Source organism: Gekko japonicus, unplaced genomic scaffold (genome assembly GCF_001447785.1).
Source record: "Gekko japonicus isolate JY-2015 unplaced genomic scaffold, Gekko_japonicus_V1.1 scaffold8, whole genome shotgun sequence".
In the NCBI taxonomy this organism is placed as follows: Eukaryota; Metazoa; Chordata; class Lepidosauria; order Squamata; family Gekkonidae; genus Gekko; species Gekko japonicus.
This window is the reverse complement of record NW_015167057.1, coordinates 1,198,860-1,217,099: the sequence shown is the minus strand read 5'-3', so window position 1 is coordinate 1,217,099 and position 18,240 is coordinate 1,198,860. Positions and strand designations below refer to the sequence as shown.

Genomic DNA, 18,240 nt, shown 5'->3' with positions numbered 1-18,240 from the left:
AAACACTAAGCTCAAGAGCGTCACCTAGAGCAGGGGTGTTGAACTCATTTGTTATGAGGGCCAGATCTGACATAAATGGTTCTTTTATGTGGCGGGCCATGTGTGTCATAAAATGTAATGCCAAGTAGTGGAGATATAAACTTTATAAAGAACACAAACACAAAGGTTTTTTTTTTACTTAAAATAAAAACATGCTTAAAACATTAGCTCTGTAATCTGCAAACCTACTTTTGATTTATCGACATTCACCACAGAAATCTCATGCTCAGAGTTCTGAGTCTAGGACCCAGGTTAAAACATGAAATGGCAGCGTGATTAAGAGAGTCTGGTGAAGCAAGCTATGATGCAGCAGCAGCAGAACTGGAAGCAGGAGTTCCACTGCAGGCCTGATGGAAGCCCTCCGGGCCGCATGTTTGACACCCCTGACCTAGAGTGTCTGTGATCTTGGACCCCTGGAGGTTCCATTGGAACGAGCCATTCACTTCCACTCCACATTGGAACATCCTGGCAGATTTAATCCCTTTTGGACAACAGACAGTTTGGTTTGGCCCAGACCACCTGCTTGTCATGGAAATTCAGAGCCATTATCAGGTGCTTGATGGAGGCCAGACTATATTTTACAAGGCACTGATTGGTAACAGTAGCCCCTGACATCAGAAATGAGGATTTGCATGGGACTGGAGAAATCTGCTTGTCATTCTTAGAAAGGAGGCTGGCTGGCTTAAATCCAATTCTATTGACCAGAAATTCTGGACAGGACATTTGGGCTTACCCTTGTCTTCAGGTGTGCATTACTCTTTGGGTGAAGAAGTCCTTCCTTTTATCTGTTCTAGGCAGGGGTCATTTCATAGAAAAAGAGGTGCAGAAGCTCATTAGCATAACTTATTAGCATAACTTATTTGCATATGCCACACCCCAACATCACCGGAAGTGTGTCAGAAGGCAACACCCACCGCTCAGGCTCCACTGGACTGTTTTGGATTGCTAACTACTGCGGGGGGGGGGAGAGACATGCAGATCTGCCCTTAATAGAGGAAGGAGAGCTTGTACCTGAATAAAACTTGGTCTTAAAGGTGCCACTGGACTGTCTTGGATTGCTAGCTATGAGGGGGGGGATGCAGATCTGCCCTCACAGAGGAGGGAGAGCTTGTACCTGAAGGCGGGCCGGGGGAATGCTCTGCAACTTACCTGGCTGCTTCTTGCTCGACTGCTGGGAGCAGGGGATGGGACTTGTTGCATGTGTCCGGCCCCTGGGCTCCTTACTGCCGGAGCTCCACTCCTGTGCGCTCCCGCAGGAAATGACCCCTGGTTCTAGGCCTCCTGTTCATGACTGCCCATGAGTTCTTGTACTGTGAGAAAGCAGTGCCGCAAGACCATCTATTACCTGCGGCCACACACTTCACTCCATCAAGGAGGGGTGCACAGTTCAGGGCCACTGAGGGTGACTTCAACTGATGGGCAGGCAGGGACATACTTCATTGTCAAAAGGAGCTATTTCGAGAAGGACCTTGCATGGCCTTCTAAACTATGCAATGCATGGTGTGTGCAACAGGTATGTTGGCTGGCCAGCTGCGTGTTAAGAGAGAGGCCCATCTCCTTCGAAAGGGCGGCGGGGGGGGGGAGGCTTTGCTTTTTGGAAATCTGACTTCAGATCCTTAATGTATTAGATATCGTATTTCTTAATGTATGTGATTTTATTATGATTGTTTTATGCGATTTTATGGTTGTAAGCCACCCTGAGCCAGCCTTGGCCGGGAGGGCGGGATAAAAATATAATAATAATCATAATAATAATGACAACAACAACAACAATAATAATAACAATAACAATAACAACAATAATAATAATAACAATAATAATAACAATAACAATAACAACAATAATAATAATAACAATAATAATAATATACTGTGCTGCACTTATATCCCACCACTCAACTCAAGATGGCATACGCAGGGCTCCCAGGTGGTTTCTTAGCTAGGCACTAACTAGAATCCAGACCCGTGTAACACAGGCTTTTGGATTATCCCAAGACAGGGTGGAGATGTTGAAAATGTGACAGAAAGTCACTCCACCTAACAGGACAGCAGGAGGCTCTTCTGAGTGCCAGATGGCTTGGAAGTTGAAGTGGATGCTTACCAGCTAGGAGGGGGGAAAACCCCCACTTTGTGCAGGCTCAGAGACAGTCCCATCCTCGCTAACATGACGCATATTGTGTTCCTGAAAATGGGTTCCAAGGTATAAGTCCTGGATGATGACAGGTTCTTTGGGTGCAGTATGAAGCCCTTTCCTCTCCAACTTGGTGGGTCTCGGCACTGTGCCCTGCTTTGTTGGGTGGGGATCATGGAAAGCAACTTGAGCTGATGAGGTAAGGGGATTTCACAGTGAAAAACCAAAGAGAGCCAACATGTCTTCTGGCTGGACCCTGGTACTACTACTAGTAATTATTATTATTATTGTATGGCATTGTGTGTAGAATAAACAGGAGATCTTAAGATTGTCTGGCAGCTACACGTTCCAGCACTTAGCATTATGTTAGTGGCCAGCTAGACTTGTTTTTTTAGGGGCTGAGAGAGCTCTGAAGGAACTGTGACTGGCCCAAGGGCACTCATCTGGCTTCACGTGGAGGAGGAGTGGGGAATCCAACCCAGTTCTTCAGATTAGAGTCCACCGCTCTTAACCATTACACCACACTAGCTCTCTACCCTGGTACTACTCTACCACTTTGCTGGGCCACTAGGAGGTAAGAAAGGACTCTGGGATGGGAAAGGATACCACCCTGAGCTGGGCAAAAAAGGAAAGTGACAGAGAGGGGGTGGAGGAGATGAGTCAGGCGCCACGGTTACATAAAGTACCGTCTCTACGGTTACCACGGGAAGAAGGGGAAATGGATGGTTCTTCAACTGACACAGACCTGGGGGTTGGGAGGGAAGGATACTGATCCCAACCGGCTGGATTTCTGGATTCAACGGGCCACAGGTCCAACGCTGAGTTTGGACCGGTGCAGGCTGACAAAGCAGCCTTGGTGTGCCAGTGTATACACCCAGTGCCCTAAAGCTTACTCTAAGGCAGGGTTCACCAGAACGCAAAACCAGAACAAAGGGTTTCATACTCCACCCAAAGAACCTATCTAAGGCAGAACACAACACCAGAACCCGAGCACTCATCACGAGTCATACGAAAGGACATAGCTCCCTGCTGGCCATGTGCAAACCAGATCTCTCCAGTGGGCAACCCTGGACAGTCCTCACACATTTGGGGGTAAGGCACAGAGGCTTCTGGAAATGACAGGTTGGCTTCCAAGAAACTCTGCAACCTGGCCACCTCCCTTCGGAGAAGGTAGTCACGGCTTATACCCACCGTCCCTTGTGGGGGCTGTCTCTCAAGAGCGGCTCAACCCTGTAAACCAGTGATCTTCAACCTATAGGTTGGGACCCTCAAGTGGTTCAAGGAATACCCTCCCACACTTCTCGCGCAGCAGCCATCTTTTCTACTGCTAGTGTGCTTGCACAGAGCGCATGAGAGCCATGCTTCCGGTCTCTCTGAGCATGTGTGCCGAGAGCAGCCGTGGAAGGGCGAGGAGAGGTCACCCAGCCATGCAAAGGATTCCTCCTTGGTTCTGACCCACAGCACATTCCTTACCATGGTACACCTCCCGAAGAGCCAGTTTGGTATAGTAGTTAGGAGCAATGCTTCCCCTACACTGTGGAGTCTTGTGGATAAAAATTCTCCTTTGTGAGCTACGGGCATTCAAGTTGTGAGCGAGCGACTTGGCTACTGCATAAATTAGTCTGCTCTGGAGCCATCCTTCCTGAGCAAAGACAAAAATGTGTGAGCTGGAGGCTAAAAAACAGTGAGCTAGCTCACACTAACTCACCTTAGAGGGAACATTGGTTAGGAGCACGGACTCTAGTCTGGGAGAACCGGGTTTGATTCCCCCCTCCTCCACATGCAGCTGCTGGTGTGACCTTGGGTCAGTCACAAGCTCTCTCAGAGCTGTTCTCTCACGAGCAGTCCTCAAAAGAGCTCGCTCAGCCCCACCTACCTCACAGGGTGGTGTTGTGGGGAGGGGAGGGGAAGGGAGATTGTAAGCCGCTCTGAGACTCCCTTGGGTAGTGAAGGGCGGGGTATAAATCCAATCTCCTCCTCCTTCAACTTGCGTTTCCCACCCCCAGTTCTCTTGGTCTGCTGGGACATGAAACATGTTGAAGTCGGAAAGGTTTAAGACCACTGCCATAAATGCAACGCAGCAAAGGGGTGCCACTACCTAGCAATTCTGCCTCGCAATGCAGCTTGCCAAGAGGGCACAGCAGTTGCAGGAGAGGGGCACGGAGGAAACCGAAGTGGCGCCAAGACAAAGACCCTTCTAGGATGCGTAAGCGCAGACAAAGCTGAGTTATTCCAGTCTTTCCAGAATGGTCAAGTGCCACCTGCCGGATATACACCGAGACAAACCTCTCAGCGGCTGGAAGTGTCTTTAAGAGGCAGCGAAGGGCCATGGAAAGGCTCTTGAACAAAAGCAAACACACACAACACCCAAAGTGGTCTCAACCCCCCTGAGCCACCTTGCAGAGCAGCCTCAAAAGATGAGAAGGGCCTGGGGGGGGACGCGGTGCACGCACCAGCACTTCTGGGAAGGCCCCTCTGCAAAATAGTATCATTCCGAGACTGTGCAGAAATAGACTTCCTCGGGGCGAAGCGTGCTGTGCTGCAGGGGGGCAGGCACAACCTTATACTCCTGGGTTTTCCCTTTCTTTAAAGGTCAAAGGAGGGGAAGGCAGGGCTGCCAACCTCCAGGTAGCAACTATTACAATTGATCTTCGGATGACAAAGATCAGTCCCCCTGGAGAAAATGGCTGCTTTGGAGGGAGGACTCTGTGGCATTGCACCATGCTGAGGTCCCTCCCTTCCCCCAAACCCCACCCTCCCCAGACCCCACCCCCAAAATCTCCAGGTATTTCCCAACCCAGAGCTGGAGACCCTGGTATCAGGTCAGGGAAAGGTGCTGGAGGAGAGGTTGTTATAATCCTCCGCTTTAGCTACGATTTGCCACATGGGAGAATATACACGGGCACACACACTTCGATCTAAGCCCTTTAAAGAAACTTGAGATCCTAATCACTGTGGGATCTCCTGCCTCGTACCCAGTTTGGCTCTTTGAAAGGAATGCATAAGAATGCCACACTGTGGTCTCGGGCAGCTGATGTTCCTTTCGTGAAGCCTGGACGGGAGGGAGCCACCATGGGACAAATGTCAGGTGTAGGTCGCTCCTGCCCTTCCCGGTGCCCCAAGGAGGGCAAGAAGGAGAAGGAGGGCAGGAAGGGCTGCATCAGTGCTTTTGGGAAGCCAGCAAGCCAGCATGAAGGTGATAGCCCGGAGCGATGCCAACCTCCAGGTGGGACCCGGCAGGGGTGGATTAAGGCTCACTGGTGCCCTAAGCACTGACCAATCTTGGTGCCCCCCTCCTTTCCACACTGACCCCATCCATTTTAGTTGTTGACCTGTCTGACCAGATATGCAGTGCTGGTTGCAGCAAAACAAACATTTATTCACAGGATAACACAATATACTGTACAAACTAAGCTTTTCACCCTTTCCCCAACTTTGTGGTGCCCCCTTTGGCCCTGGTGCCCTAAGCACGTGCTGAGTCTGCTTAATGGTTAATCTGCCCCTGGGACCTGGGGATCCCCTCCAGACCACAGAGATCAGTTTCCCCTGGAGAAAATGGCTGCTATGGAGGGTGGACTCTGTGGCACTGTACCCCACTGAGGTCCCTGCCCTGTCCAGGTTCCACCCCCGAATCTCCAGGAGTTTCCCAACCTGGAGCTGGCAACCCTAGCCCTAACTCTGTCTGTACTCCCAGCATGTGGCTCAGTAGGGTATACTGCCTGTGAACATGGAGGCTCCATTTAGCGCTTGCAGCAAGTAGCCACTGCTGGGTGCTTCCTCGTGCAAGTGTTCTTTAGTTTACCAGATCCGTCCAAGACAGATCAAGATGGGTAACCCTGTTAGTCTGTCTGTAGCAGTAGAAAAGAGCAAGACTCCAGTAGCACCTTGAAGTCCAACAAAATTTGTGGCAGGGTAGGAGCTTTCGTGAGTCACTGCCAGTGTTCCCTCTAAGCCCTTTCTTACATGCCCAGGGAAATGCTGATCACCACTTAGGGGCCAGGAAGTCATTTTTCTCCAGGCCAGTTTGGCCAGGGATCCTGGAGGTTTTGTGTCATCTTCAGGGCATTGAGCAGGGGTCACTGGGGGAGGGGGGAATATTTGTGAATTTCCTGCATTGCGGAGGGGGTTGGACTAGATGACCCTGGAGGTCCCTTCCAACTCTATGATTCTATTATTCTAAATCTGGGAGACCCAACTTCAAATCCCCACAAAACCCATTGCCTGACCTGGCGCCAGGCACACACTCTCAGCCTAACCTACCTCACAGGGCTCTTGTGAGGATGAAAATAAAGAGGGAGAGAATCACGTATCCCATTCTGAGTTGCGCAGAGGAAAGGTGGGTTAAAAAAAAAAATCTCGATTTCGGAAGCCACCTCTTCTTACCTCGTGGTGGGTCATGGAAGATTATACCAGTCTTCTTCCAGTGAAATCTCGCCATCTGCCCTGACATATTGTGGAGGGTAGCACATTAATAATGATGAGCTCTCACTCTAAGCCGTCTGCATTATCCGAAGGGGCATGCCTGGGAAGACCAGGTGCCGGGGCCCAACACGACACGTCCCGCTGGTCGGACATCTGGCTGTCTGCTTTTAGAAACAGACTGCTGGCCTAAATTATAGATCTTTTTGGTCCACTGCACAAAGGCTGCCTCCGTTAGATCTCAGGGCTGCACAGAGGTCATTTGATGGGCAACAGCTGGAAGGCCAGCCCAGCCCTCGAGCTGGTTTGCCAAAAAGGCCGCTGAGAACCAAAGCCAGTTCAGACATGGTGGCCTAGAGACGCGGAGGCACAACCCGTCAGAGGACTGAAAGGAATGTGGCACCGCTAATCATCTCAGTGAAGACTATCAAACCCAATTTGTGTGTAAGTGGTTCCCAACAATTCAGTTTCTCTCAGGAAGTGGCTCCCTCCTTTGTTAAGGATAAATACTGGCTTTGCTTCTGAATGTACGGTCACCATAGTCTATTTATCTGGTAATGCTACTACCCTGATGTATACAGTAAGATAGATGTCATGTTTATGAGCTTAATAATATCTCCTTGGTTATTCAATTAATGTGAATAGGCGTTTGTTGTAACGATTGTTGTGCTTTTCACCATATTATTGTTATACTCTTTTCTGTTATATGCTGAAAATAAAATTTAATAAAAGTTAAAAAGAAAAAGAAAAGTATGAGTTTAGTTTTATTATTATGGTCTTAAGACCAACATACAGAGTAAGCATAAAATGTAAGAAAAAGAAAAGTATACGGGGAGTTTGCCTAGAAGACCTTCCCATTAGGAGAGAATGTAGGTAAAACTTGCTGGTCCATTGGGGGGGGGGGGATCAGCAACAGCCGTTGTAACTCTTTGGATTGAGTCCGACCCAAATGTCACAAAAGAGTCCAAGCAGAACAGCTAGTTGTTTGTTTTTTTAATCCCAGAGGGTTAACAAGCTATCGTAATAACCCAGGGGGTCATGGTCTCAGTCGGACATGTGGCTCTTTGTTTCAAGCAAGGCTATGAAAACTTGCAGCCAGAGAGGTGCTTGCTGGGGGCGGGGGGGCAGCCAGAAAGATAGCAACAGTTAGAGAAGGAAATTACTTCTGCTCCCTAGTTGGTTCTCCATCCCTCTTGCCTTTTGGCTCCTTCTTTATTTACCCCAGCAAGCGTAACAACCCCAAATTCTCCATTAAACAAGCCAATTCTCCCTCGGTTATTCTTGCAATGATGTGCTGGTTTTTGACCCAATATTCAGGGCATTGTGTATTCCATGTTTAATTTTTTTTTAAGTGAAATTCTAAGCTCAAACAATTCCTAAGAAAAACTGAATTCTGCAAACAACAAGCATTATGCAGACGGAGTTTAATTTATTCTGGTTTTGGTCATCACCAGACAGAAGAGAAGAAAGAGAATAAGAGATTGGATTTATACCCCGCCATTCACTCAGTCTCAGAGCGGCTTATAAACTCCTTTCCCTCCCCCTCCCCACAACAGACACCCTGTGAGCAATGTTCCCTCTAAGCTGTGGGATCGTGTGAGCAAAAATTCTACTTTGTGAGCTAGTGGCATTAAAGTTGTGAGCAAGCGATTTGGCTCCTGCAACAATTAGTTTGCCCTGGAGCCGTCCTTCCTGAGCTAAGACAAAAACGTGTGAGCTGGAGGCTAAAAACCGTGAGCTAGCTCACACTAACTCAGTTTAGGAGGAACACTCCCTGTGAGGTAGGTGAGGCTGAGAGAGCTCTTTTTCAAGAACTGTCCTTTCAAGGACAGCTGTTGTCAGAACTCTGGCTTGCCCAAGGTCATCCAGCAGCTGCAAGTGGAAGAGTGGGGAATCAAACCCGGTTCTTCCAGATTAGAGTCTGCACACTTAACCACTACACCAAACACAAGCCATGCAAGGTTGGGACTGTGGTTCAGTGGTAGAGCGTCTGCTTGGCATGCAGATGGTCCCAGGTTCAGTCCCTGGCATCTCCAGTTAAAAGGCTCTGGTTGTAGGTGGTGAGAAAAACCTCTATCTGAGACCTTGGAGAGCTGCTGCCAATCAGAGTAGACAATACCAACCTTGATGGAACCTGACTCAGCAGGAGGCAGCTTTATTCATTCATTTAGAGTTGGGGCTGTGGCTCAGTGGCAGACCATCTGCTTGGCACGCAGAAAACCCCAGGTTGTGTCAGTTTCAACTCTCTATTTCAGCTATTTGCAGTCTATTAGTAAAATGCCAAAAACTCTACTCTGAAGCGGCACAGAACAAATCTTTGCCCTGTTGCATCCGAAAAGACTTCAGGTAACTGTAGAGGACAACTGCATGCCCTTCCTATCCCTCTCTTCTCCAGGCCAAACATACCCAGTTCCTTCAACCTTTTCTAGTAGGATTTATTTTCTGGATCCCAGATCAGTTCTGCCGCCCTTCTGCGATGCTGCCCCAACCACAAAATGTGATAGAGAAAAGCAAGAAGGTCCCAGTCCACAGTACAGTAAAGCAAAACACAAAAAGGAAACTGTGCAAAAATTGCTGCAGTTTATATCACAAAAGTCTATATTTCCATGTAATGCCAAAAGTCCATTTGTTTTTTTCAGACATACAATCAAAGAAATACGGAACGACATCTTTGTGTTGTTGATCTTCGATGAAGGCTCTACGAAACGGAAATTGTTATCCGGAGAGTTTCATCATCATTACCTTGTGAAGACTTCTTTGATTGATTGTCTGAAAAAAACAAATGGACTTTCGGCATTACATGGAAATACAGACTGTTGGGATATAAACTGCAGCAATTTTTGCACAGTTTCCTTTTTGAGTTTTGCTTTACCAACCTGAAACTGGCCAATATATCGGCTTGCATTACAGTCTCTCCTGGAGACTGTACGAACCTTCGAGCCAGGACCTGGCTTCGTGGCATAGGTCAACAGAAACGCTGAAACACCCCTGGAGACAGGGACTTTGTTATGTAAGTGATTATAATATAGAGCACTTTTCATTTGCAAAGCACTCTGCAACCTCGCAGTGGGATCGAGTGCTATGAATATCTCCCGATCTCCTTGGAGAGGAAGGAGAGCACTAGGTTGGCCCCAGATGGTGTATCAGGTTGCTTTTGCAAAGTGCCAATGGTTGGGAACAGCTTCGCTTCTCTCTCTTGCACTTCTGTGCATGCTGAATAACGCACTACCAACTGACTTTCAATGCACTTTAGCCATCGCTTGCAAGTGGATTTTGCCATTTCACACAGTAAAATCTAGTCGCAAAGTACACTGAAAGTGCGCTATTCAGTGTGTGTGAAAGCGCCAGTCTCTGAAGTGGTGAAGCAGATGGACGTGGGGGGAAGGGGTGCGGAATCAGCAATGGACGCGTGCACTCCCTAGAGGGAGACCTCTCCACACACTTCCTGCCCCCCCCAGCTGAGATGAAGGGGCAGATCCAGACATTTGTTCCTGAGGAAGTTTATAGAGAAGGAATAGCTTTTCCTGTCTTTGGAAACAAAGCAGGTGTTTTGGCTCGGACCGGGGAGAAGGAAAAACAGGAACTGAATGCCAGGAAGAAGCCATTATGTCTCGCTCAGAGGAGGGACTGTGGCTCAGGGGCGGAGGATGCATTTTGCCTACAGAAGTCCCAGGTTCAATCCCGGCATTTCAATTTGAAAGCATTGCTTGCGGGGGGGGACACCCTTTTCTTGATCCCTTGGAGTCGACAGGCCAGGCCAACCTGGGCCAACTGAATAAAACAGGAGTGGCCAAACTGCGGCTCGGGAGCCGCATGCGGCTCTTTCACACATATTGTGCGGCTCCCGGCAGGGTGGCTGGGGAAGCGAAGGGAAGGCATGCCTCCCTGTTCAGTCTTCCCTTCCCCAGCCAGTGTTCCCCTCCCTGGGAAGGCTTGAGGTGAGGGGGAGGAGAGAAAGAAAGCAACTTTAAATGTGTTCTCAAAGCCCCCCCCCGGCCTGGCTTGGAGACGGCATTTGTCTCTTTAAATCCCTTCACTAAGCCAGCCAGCGTGGGTTCGTGAGGGGGTTAGAAGACACATTTAAAGTTAAAGTTGCTTTCTTTCCACCTGCCCCCCATCTATTTACTTTCTTTCCATTTTCTTTCTTTCCACTTTTCTTTTTCTCTCTCTCTCCCTTTCTCTCTCTCCCTTCTTTCCTTCCTTCCCCCTTCCTCCCATCTATTTGCTTTCTTTGTTTCTCTCTCTCTCTTTCTTTCTACTTCTTTCATTCTTTCTTTCCACCTCTCTCTCTCTCTTGGACAAATAAATATCATTAGCAAACAAATAAATATCTTTGAATAGATAAATATAATTATCAATATCTGTTTTTACCCCTTTTGTTTTATTTTTGGCAGTCCCATTTAATGTTAATAAAAAACAAATTTGCATATTTTCCAATTAAAACGTGTAATATTTGTTTATGTCTTGTGGCTCTCAAACATCTGACGTTTATTCTATGTGGCTCTCACATTAAGCAAGTTTGGCCACCCCTGGAATAAAGCGAATTTGTATAGCTCCAGAAGAGTCCAAACCAAAACCAGACGGGTAAGCGTGAATTTAAGTCACACTTAAATGCACATGAAAGCTTGTATCTTGTATTAAACTGTGTTAGTCTTAAAGGTGCCACTGGACTCGAATTCAGGTCTGGATCGGGTCAGTGCCCAAACGGGAGACCTCCAGGAATGTCCTTAAGAAAGTCTCCTTGAATTCCATGACGGAAGAAAGAAGGATGATAAAAGATAAGATAAAGGAGAAAGTCCCACAGCCATTACAAATGGCTTTAGAATACACCTTGCTATGGATTTATATATATTTGAATACGTAGTTTTCAATACCTTGTATTTATACAGTGCAATTTTGCACCACTCTTCCTCCGGTGAGCTCAGGGAATTATATGCAGTTCTCCTTTCCTCTGTTTTACCTTCACAACAACCCTGTAATGGATGCTAGGCTGATTCAAGGAGATTTGTGGCAGATTGTATTTGCTTATAGTCATAATGATTTTTTTAAAAAAAATAAAGCCACTGAGTATGTGCAGAGTATCTTTCCCTCACTGCTGAGCCGGAAGGTATTTTCCCATTCCAAAACTGGTATTAGAAGAGCATAAGAAGAGCCCTAGCATATCAGACCAGTGATCTACCCAGTCTAGCATCCTGTCTCACACAGAGGCCAACGGGTTGAAATTAAATCAGAAGAGTTTTTGGCTAAACATTAGGAAGAACTTCGTGAGAGGTAGAGCAGTTCCTCAGTGGAACAGGTTTCCTTGGGAGGTGGTGGGCTCTCCTTCTTTGGAGGTTTTCAAACAGAAATGCCCTTCACTACCCGAAGGAGTCTCAGAGCAGCTTACAATCTCCTTTCCCTTCCCCACCCCACAACAGACACCCTACCCTGTGAGGTAGGTGGGGCTGAGAGAGCTCTCCTGAGAACTATCCTTGAGAGAACAGCTCTGACAGAACATTATGACTGACCCAAGGTCACACCAGCAGCTGCATGTGGAGGAGTGGGGAATCAAACCCAGTTCTCCCAGATTAGAGTCTGTGCTCATAACCATTACACCAAACTGGCTCTCCTTAGCCCATGGCTAATCACAGTCCCCTCAATCCCCCCCCCCATTTAGGATTCAAAGGCAGGGCCTTGGGCTTGGAAGATGGAAAACCAGTAACAGATTGCCTCTGAGCCGGTGTGAAGTGCACTGAATAACACAACCCAGCTTCCACACACACACACACACACTAAATAAAGGAACAGTCCTTTACTTTACTGCTGGGAAACTCCAACATGATAATGGAAAGGTAGGATAGAAATCATACAAACAGATTGGCATTTATGAATTCTTACTAGCATTTTTTTGTGTGCAAAGTCACTTTGCCAGTGCAGTGTAACGATTACCGCCTCGGAGTAGGATCTGGGAGACTCCGGTTCAAACCCCTGCCTGGCATTGAGGTTTGTTGGGTGACCCCAATTGGGCCAGCCACGTCCCCTCAGCCTAACCTAACTTACAGAGAGGAGGAAGAAACTGAGGAGAGGAGGGCAATGTAAAGCGCTGAGAGTCCCCCATCCCCCCCCAGGAAGAAATGCCATTGTATACAAGAAGTAAAACAAAAAACTTTGTTGTAATAATAAAATGCTTCTGATGAGGAGGATCTACAAAGAGGTTGGAGTCCTTAGGCCTCTCAGGACACGTCCCAAAATGAATGCCTGTTGCACTGTCTACCAGTAATCATCTTGGAAGACCAATCCACATGGCCCCTTTCCCTCCCATGAAAGAGCTTTCGGTTCCGAGCATTTTTTTGCCAACGGTTGCTATCTTAATATCCTTGCCTCTCTTCTCTTCCTTCCTTTTGACATCTCTTCTGTGCGGGGCATTTTGCTGGTAAGCGCTTTGGGAGAGGGGTGCTATTTTTTTAATGACCCTCTGAAAAACGAACGTACTTCCTCCTGTACCCTATGGTGAACCTCTGGGATACACTGCCATGAGACAGTCACTACCTTAGACAGAAAAGAGCAAGAGTCCAGTAGCACCTTAAAAACGCACAAAATCTGGCAGTGCCCCCTCTAAGCTGCGGAGTCTTGTGAGCGAAAATTCTATCTTGTGAGCTATTGGCATTAAAGTTGTGAGCAAGAGATTTGGCGACTGCACAAATTAGTTTGCTCTGGAGCCCTCCTTCCTGAGCTGAGACAAAAATGTGTGAGCTGGTGGCTAAAAAACTGAGAGCTAGCTCACACTAACTCAGCTTAGAGGGAACACTGGCCAGTGACTCATGAAAGCTCCTACCCTCCACAAATTTTGTTAGTCTTTAAGTTGCTCTTTTCTACTGCTAGAGACAGACTAACAGGGCTACCCATCTTGATCTGTCTTGGACAGATCTGGTAAACTAAAGAACACTTGCATGAGAAAGCACCCAGCAGTGGCTACTTGCTACAAGAGCTAAATGGAGCCTCCATGTTCACAAGCAGTATACCCTACTGAACCACATGCTGGGCTAAGCTGTGGAGTCTTGTGAGCAAAAATTCTACTTTGTGAGCCACTGGCATTAAAGTTGTGAGCAAGAGATTTGGCTACTGCATAAATGAGTTTGCTCTGGAGCCACCCTTCCTGAGCGAAGACAACAATGTGTGAGTCAGAGGCTAATAACTGTGAGCTAGCTCACACTAACTCAGCTTAGAGGGCGCACACTGGCTGGGAGTACACACAGGGTTAGGGCTTGGGTTGCCAGGTCCCCCCTGTCCACTGGCAGGGGATGGGGGGTAGGGTTGCCAGCTCCAGGTTGGGAAACTCCTGGATATTTGGGGGTGGAGCCTGGGGAGGACAGCGACCTCAGTGGGGTGTGCAATGCCACAGAGTCCACCCTCCAAAGCAGCCATTTTCTCCAGGGGAACTGATCTCTGTGGTCTGGAGATGAGCTGTCATTGCAGGTGATCCCCGAGCCCCACCTGGAGGCTGGCATCGCTCTGGGATGTCACCAGTTTGGTGTGGTGGTTAAAGTGCGCGGACTCTAATCTGGGAGAACTGGGTTTGACTCCCCACTCCTCCACTTGCACCTGGCTGGATGACCTTGGGCAAGCCATAGTTCTGATAAGAGCTGTCCTTGAAAAGAGCAGTTTCTGTCAGAGCTCTCTCAGCCCCACCTACCTCAAAGGGTGTCTGTTGTGGGGAGGGGAAGGGAAAGGAGTTTGTAAGCCGCTCTGAGACTCCTTTGGGTAGTGAAGGGCGGGGTACAAATCCAATCTCTATTCTTCTTCTTCTTCTTCATGCTGGCTTCCCAGCTGCCCAAAAGCCATGCACCGGCTGTTTTGAAAATGCTTCTGAACCAGAGGTAACCTGGGTCCAATCCAGCATGGCAAATTCTTTCATTTTTTATGCCAGCATCTTGCAGGCCCTCCACTGTGTATAAACAGCACACCACCGCAACACCTCAAACCACGAGGTACAACCGTTTCCACGTTTGCTCGAACACTCACTCCGCAATCTCTGCCCTGCCGAGCTTTCCACACCCTTCCAGGTATCAAAAACCATCCCTGCTTCTTTCTTTCATGCTTAATTTGCGACACACACGGCACCCACTCGCTCAAGACACTTTGGAGCGTTTCCTTTCGATTCCTTTGTAGCAGAAGCGATGCCTGGCTAATTCACGACCCCCCCTCGAGGTTCCCTCCCCCCCTTTTGTTCTGAGCATGCTGCGCCTAATTTATTCACGTGTGTATAGATGTAATTGCACACAGAAAAAATACAATACAAACAAAGCCATGCCTTCAAGCGTGGGAAGAGGACGCTACTATCAGTGGGAAAGGGACTTTTGAATGGAGGAGGGCCTAGCTCTATGGGCAGAGCATGTTCCTTGCATGCAGAGGGTCCCAGGTGCAAACCCCAATTAGCAGCCAGTGATTAAAAGCTCCAAAGGCCTGCCAAAGCCTTAATCTCCAAAGTCCCGATGAACTGATTTGTTCCTGCATGGAATTAATTTGCTAACAAGGATTGGGAGAAATTTTCACCTTCCCTGCCAACACCCCCCCCCCCCTGGGTTTCCCTCCCCATCCTGATCTCTGTTCCCCTCCAGGATGCTGGGGAGGCGACTGGGCAGGGCAGTCCCAAGCAAAAAAACAGGGATGAGACAGATGGGCAGAGGAGCTGGACTCAGCGGCAGGGACAAGCAGACAGGGGATTGAGACGCCACCCGTGTCCCGGTGCAACCTCTCCGATCACCAGAGAGCATCTCTTTGGCGGCAGAACGCACCCTGTGCCAAAGGCGCCTTTGAAATCTGGCTGAGGACCCAGCTGGAGAATCAAACTGTGTTCACCTTTTAGGCCCGAAACCCTTTTCCAGCCACCTGTGAAACCTCTGGCAAATGCATCCTTCTCTGTCTGATCTCTGCCACCTTAGAGAATGCAGGCTTTCATGATGGGGGTAAGGCCCGGTTCTCTCTTCGAAGAGCTGCAGGTGGTGGTGGTGGTGGGGGGGGACGATGAATCTCTGCAGGGAGGCGTCAGCTGTCACTCACAGACAGGGATGACGTGCGTCAGTCCGCAGGGTGACGGCAATGACTGCAAAGCAATTTAGGGGCCCAATTGTGAAAACGCCTTTTAATTAAGCCATCTCTACGCACGCTGCCCGCATTATGATGGTACGCCTACAGTCACGGCTGGGGAGTGTGGATAAATCAGCAGTACCTTTGGGGACTCTAAAGAGTGCCTCTAATGCGTGTCTTGGTTTGGATTAGACGGCCCGTTTTCTATGGGGACTCTTTCAAGTGTTGATAGATTCAGGGGGGGGGTAACCGTGTTAGTCTGAAGCAGCAGAACAAAGTTTGAGTCCAGTGGCACCTCTAAGGCCAACAGAGTTTAATTCAAGGTATGAGCTTTTGTTTGCACGCATACTTGGATCTGAAGAAGTGTGCATGCACACGAAAGCTTATATCTTGAATAAAACTTTTTTTGACCACCTCTCCCTCTATGAGCCCCAAAGGGTTTTACGATCTGCCAATAAACACCTTCTGGTGGTCCGTCTCACCTTGACTAGGGCCAGGGCCTTCTCAGCCCTGGCCTCTACCTGGCGGAATGAGCTCCCATACGAGATCAGGGCCCTGCAGGACCTTTTACAGTTCCGCAGGACCTTTTACAGTTCCGTAGGGCCTGCAAGATGGAGCTCTTCCACCAGGCTTTTAACTAGGGTGACGGACATCCCTCCCTCTTTCCTGGGCCTCCCCTCAGTGGGTCAGAACTGCTTACCAGAGATGGCATCAGTGAGGCCTAATTCTAATGACAACTGCACCAGCTGAAGAATATAGTTGTAATTTATTAGTGTTTTAATTGTATTTTTACCAATTCCTTCGTATTTTATATATTGTATTTTTATTAAATCTGATGTAACCCGCCCTGAGCCTGCCGTGCGGGGAGGGCGGGATAGAAGTAGAATAAAATAAATAAATAAAAAGAAAATTGGTCTTAAAGGTGCCACTGGACTCAAGCACTGTGATGAGTCCACCTTCTGACGCTGACGCTTTCTCAAGGGGAAATGATGTTGGTAGTTTAGGTATAAGCTTTTGCGTGCATGCATGCTTGTGTCCGAAGAAGTGTGCATGCCCACAAGAAGTTTATACCTTGAATAAAACTTTGTTAGTCTTAAAGTGGACTCAAACTTTGTTCTTCTTTAAGTGTTGTTACCCAACTCCAGCATCTGAGACAGGGACCGGCAGAACGAACCCTTCAACCCTGTCCTGGTCTCACCGGGTGGCCTCGAAGGTAGTCTGAATATTTCCGCATCGCTTTCTCATCTGGAAAACAAGAAGGCCTCGGGTTGGACCCCTGCACGGGAGGAGGACTGCCCCGTTAGCAGAACAGAAACTCAGGAGCCGACCGAAAAGCCTTAAATAGACAGCTCTGAAGCAGCAAGTTGGGTTCGGACTGATCTGCTCTCCTGCAGCTTCGAGTCAACAACTGGGCGGTCCTGTTTTGGGCAAATCAGCCAATCACCCCCTTTCAGATTTATTTTATCAAATCTGTACCCCAGCCTTTCTCCACAGAACTCAGGACAGGATGTAAGAACCAGTGTTCCCTCTAAGATGAGTTAGTCTGAGCTAGCTCATGGATTTTTAGCCTCTGGCTCACACATTTCTGTCTTAGCTCAGGAAAGATGGCTCCAGAGCAAACTAATTGGCAGTAGCCAAATGGCTCACTCACAACTTTAATACCAGTGGCTGACAAAGTAGAATCTTTGCTCACAAGACTCCGCAGCTTAGACAGAGCATTGGTAAGGACTGGGGTTTTTCATCCTCCTTGCCTATGTAGGTTAGGCTGAAAGGTAGTGGTTACTGAGGTTGAGCTAGGAATCGAACGCAGATCTCTCCAGTTGAGGAGTGATGCGTAAACCATTCCACCACACCAAACGGTAACCTAGGACTCCGTAAGGAGAGCTCCTAGCTATCAGAAGAGTGGAGCTTACACACTCGGCAGGCCCTGTGCCAGGTATTTGGGGGGCACCAAGCAGACCACCCAGAGCCCCCCTCCTCCTCTGACCACCACCAGGACTCCCACTCATGCCTTTCTTTCAGCAACCCATACCCCTGCCTGCCTACATGTCCTTCCTTCTCCTGGCCATTTGTCAGCCTTCCTACTGACAGTATGTCCTTTCCCCAATGAAGAAGAGCTGGTTTTTATACCCACTTTTCTCTACCTTAAGGAGCCTCAAAGTGTCTTACAATTGCCTTTGCTAGCTTGATCTCATCAGATCTCGGAAGCTATGCAGGGTCGGCCTTGGCTAGTATTTGGATGGGAGATCCCCAAGGAATACCAGGGGCGGGACACAGAGGCAGGCAAAGGCAGACCACCTCTGAAGTGTCTCTTGCCTTAAAGCCTTAAAGTCTCGCTTGCCACCTATTAATTCCTCTCCCCGCAACAGGCACCTTGTGAGGCGGGTGGGGCTGGGAGAGTTTTCAGAGAACTGTGACTGGCCCAAGGTCACCCAGCAGGCCTCAGGTGAAGGAGAAGTGGGGAATCAAGCCCGGTTCTCCAGATTAGAGTCTGCCGCTCTTAACCACGACGCCACGCTGGCTCTCAATAGTACTGATGGGTGTGTGCAGATGGCAACCCCACCACAGTGCCCTCCAGGAGTGTC

At 48.5% G+C, this 18,240-nt stretch overlaps 1 protein-coding gene across 2 annotated transcripts in view; it reads right to left on the bottom strand.

Moving 5' to 3' along the window:
* The window catches only part of LOC107111492 (inactive phospholipase C-like protein 2), a 50,376-nt gene that overhangs the window by 19,788 nt on the left and 12,348 nt on the right, over positions 1–18,240 (bottom strand). Inside the window, exon 2 of one of the 2 annotated variants that reach the window (XM_015412457.1) lies at positions 15,428–15,671. The exons of the other annotated variant lie outside the window; for it this stretch is intronic. The gene's annotated coding sequence lies outside the window, so the exon portion shown is untranslated. The remainder of the gene's footprint in view (positions 1–15,427; positions 15,672–18,240) is intronic. 2 annotated transcript variants of the gene reach the window in all.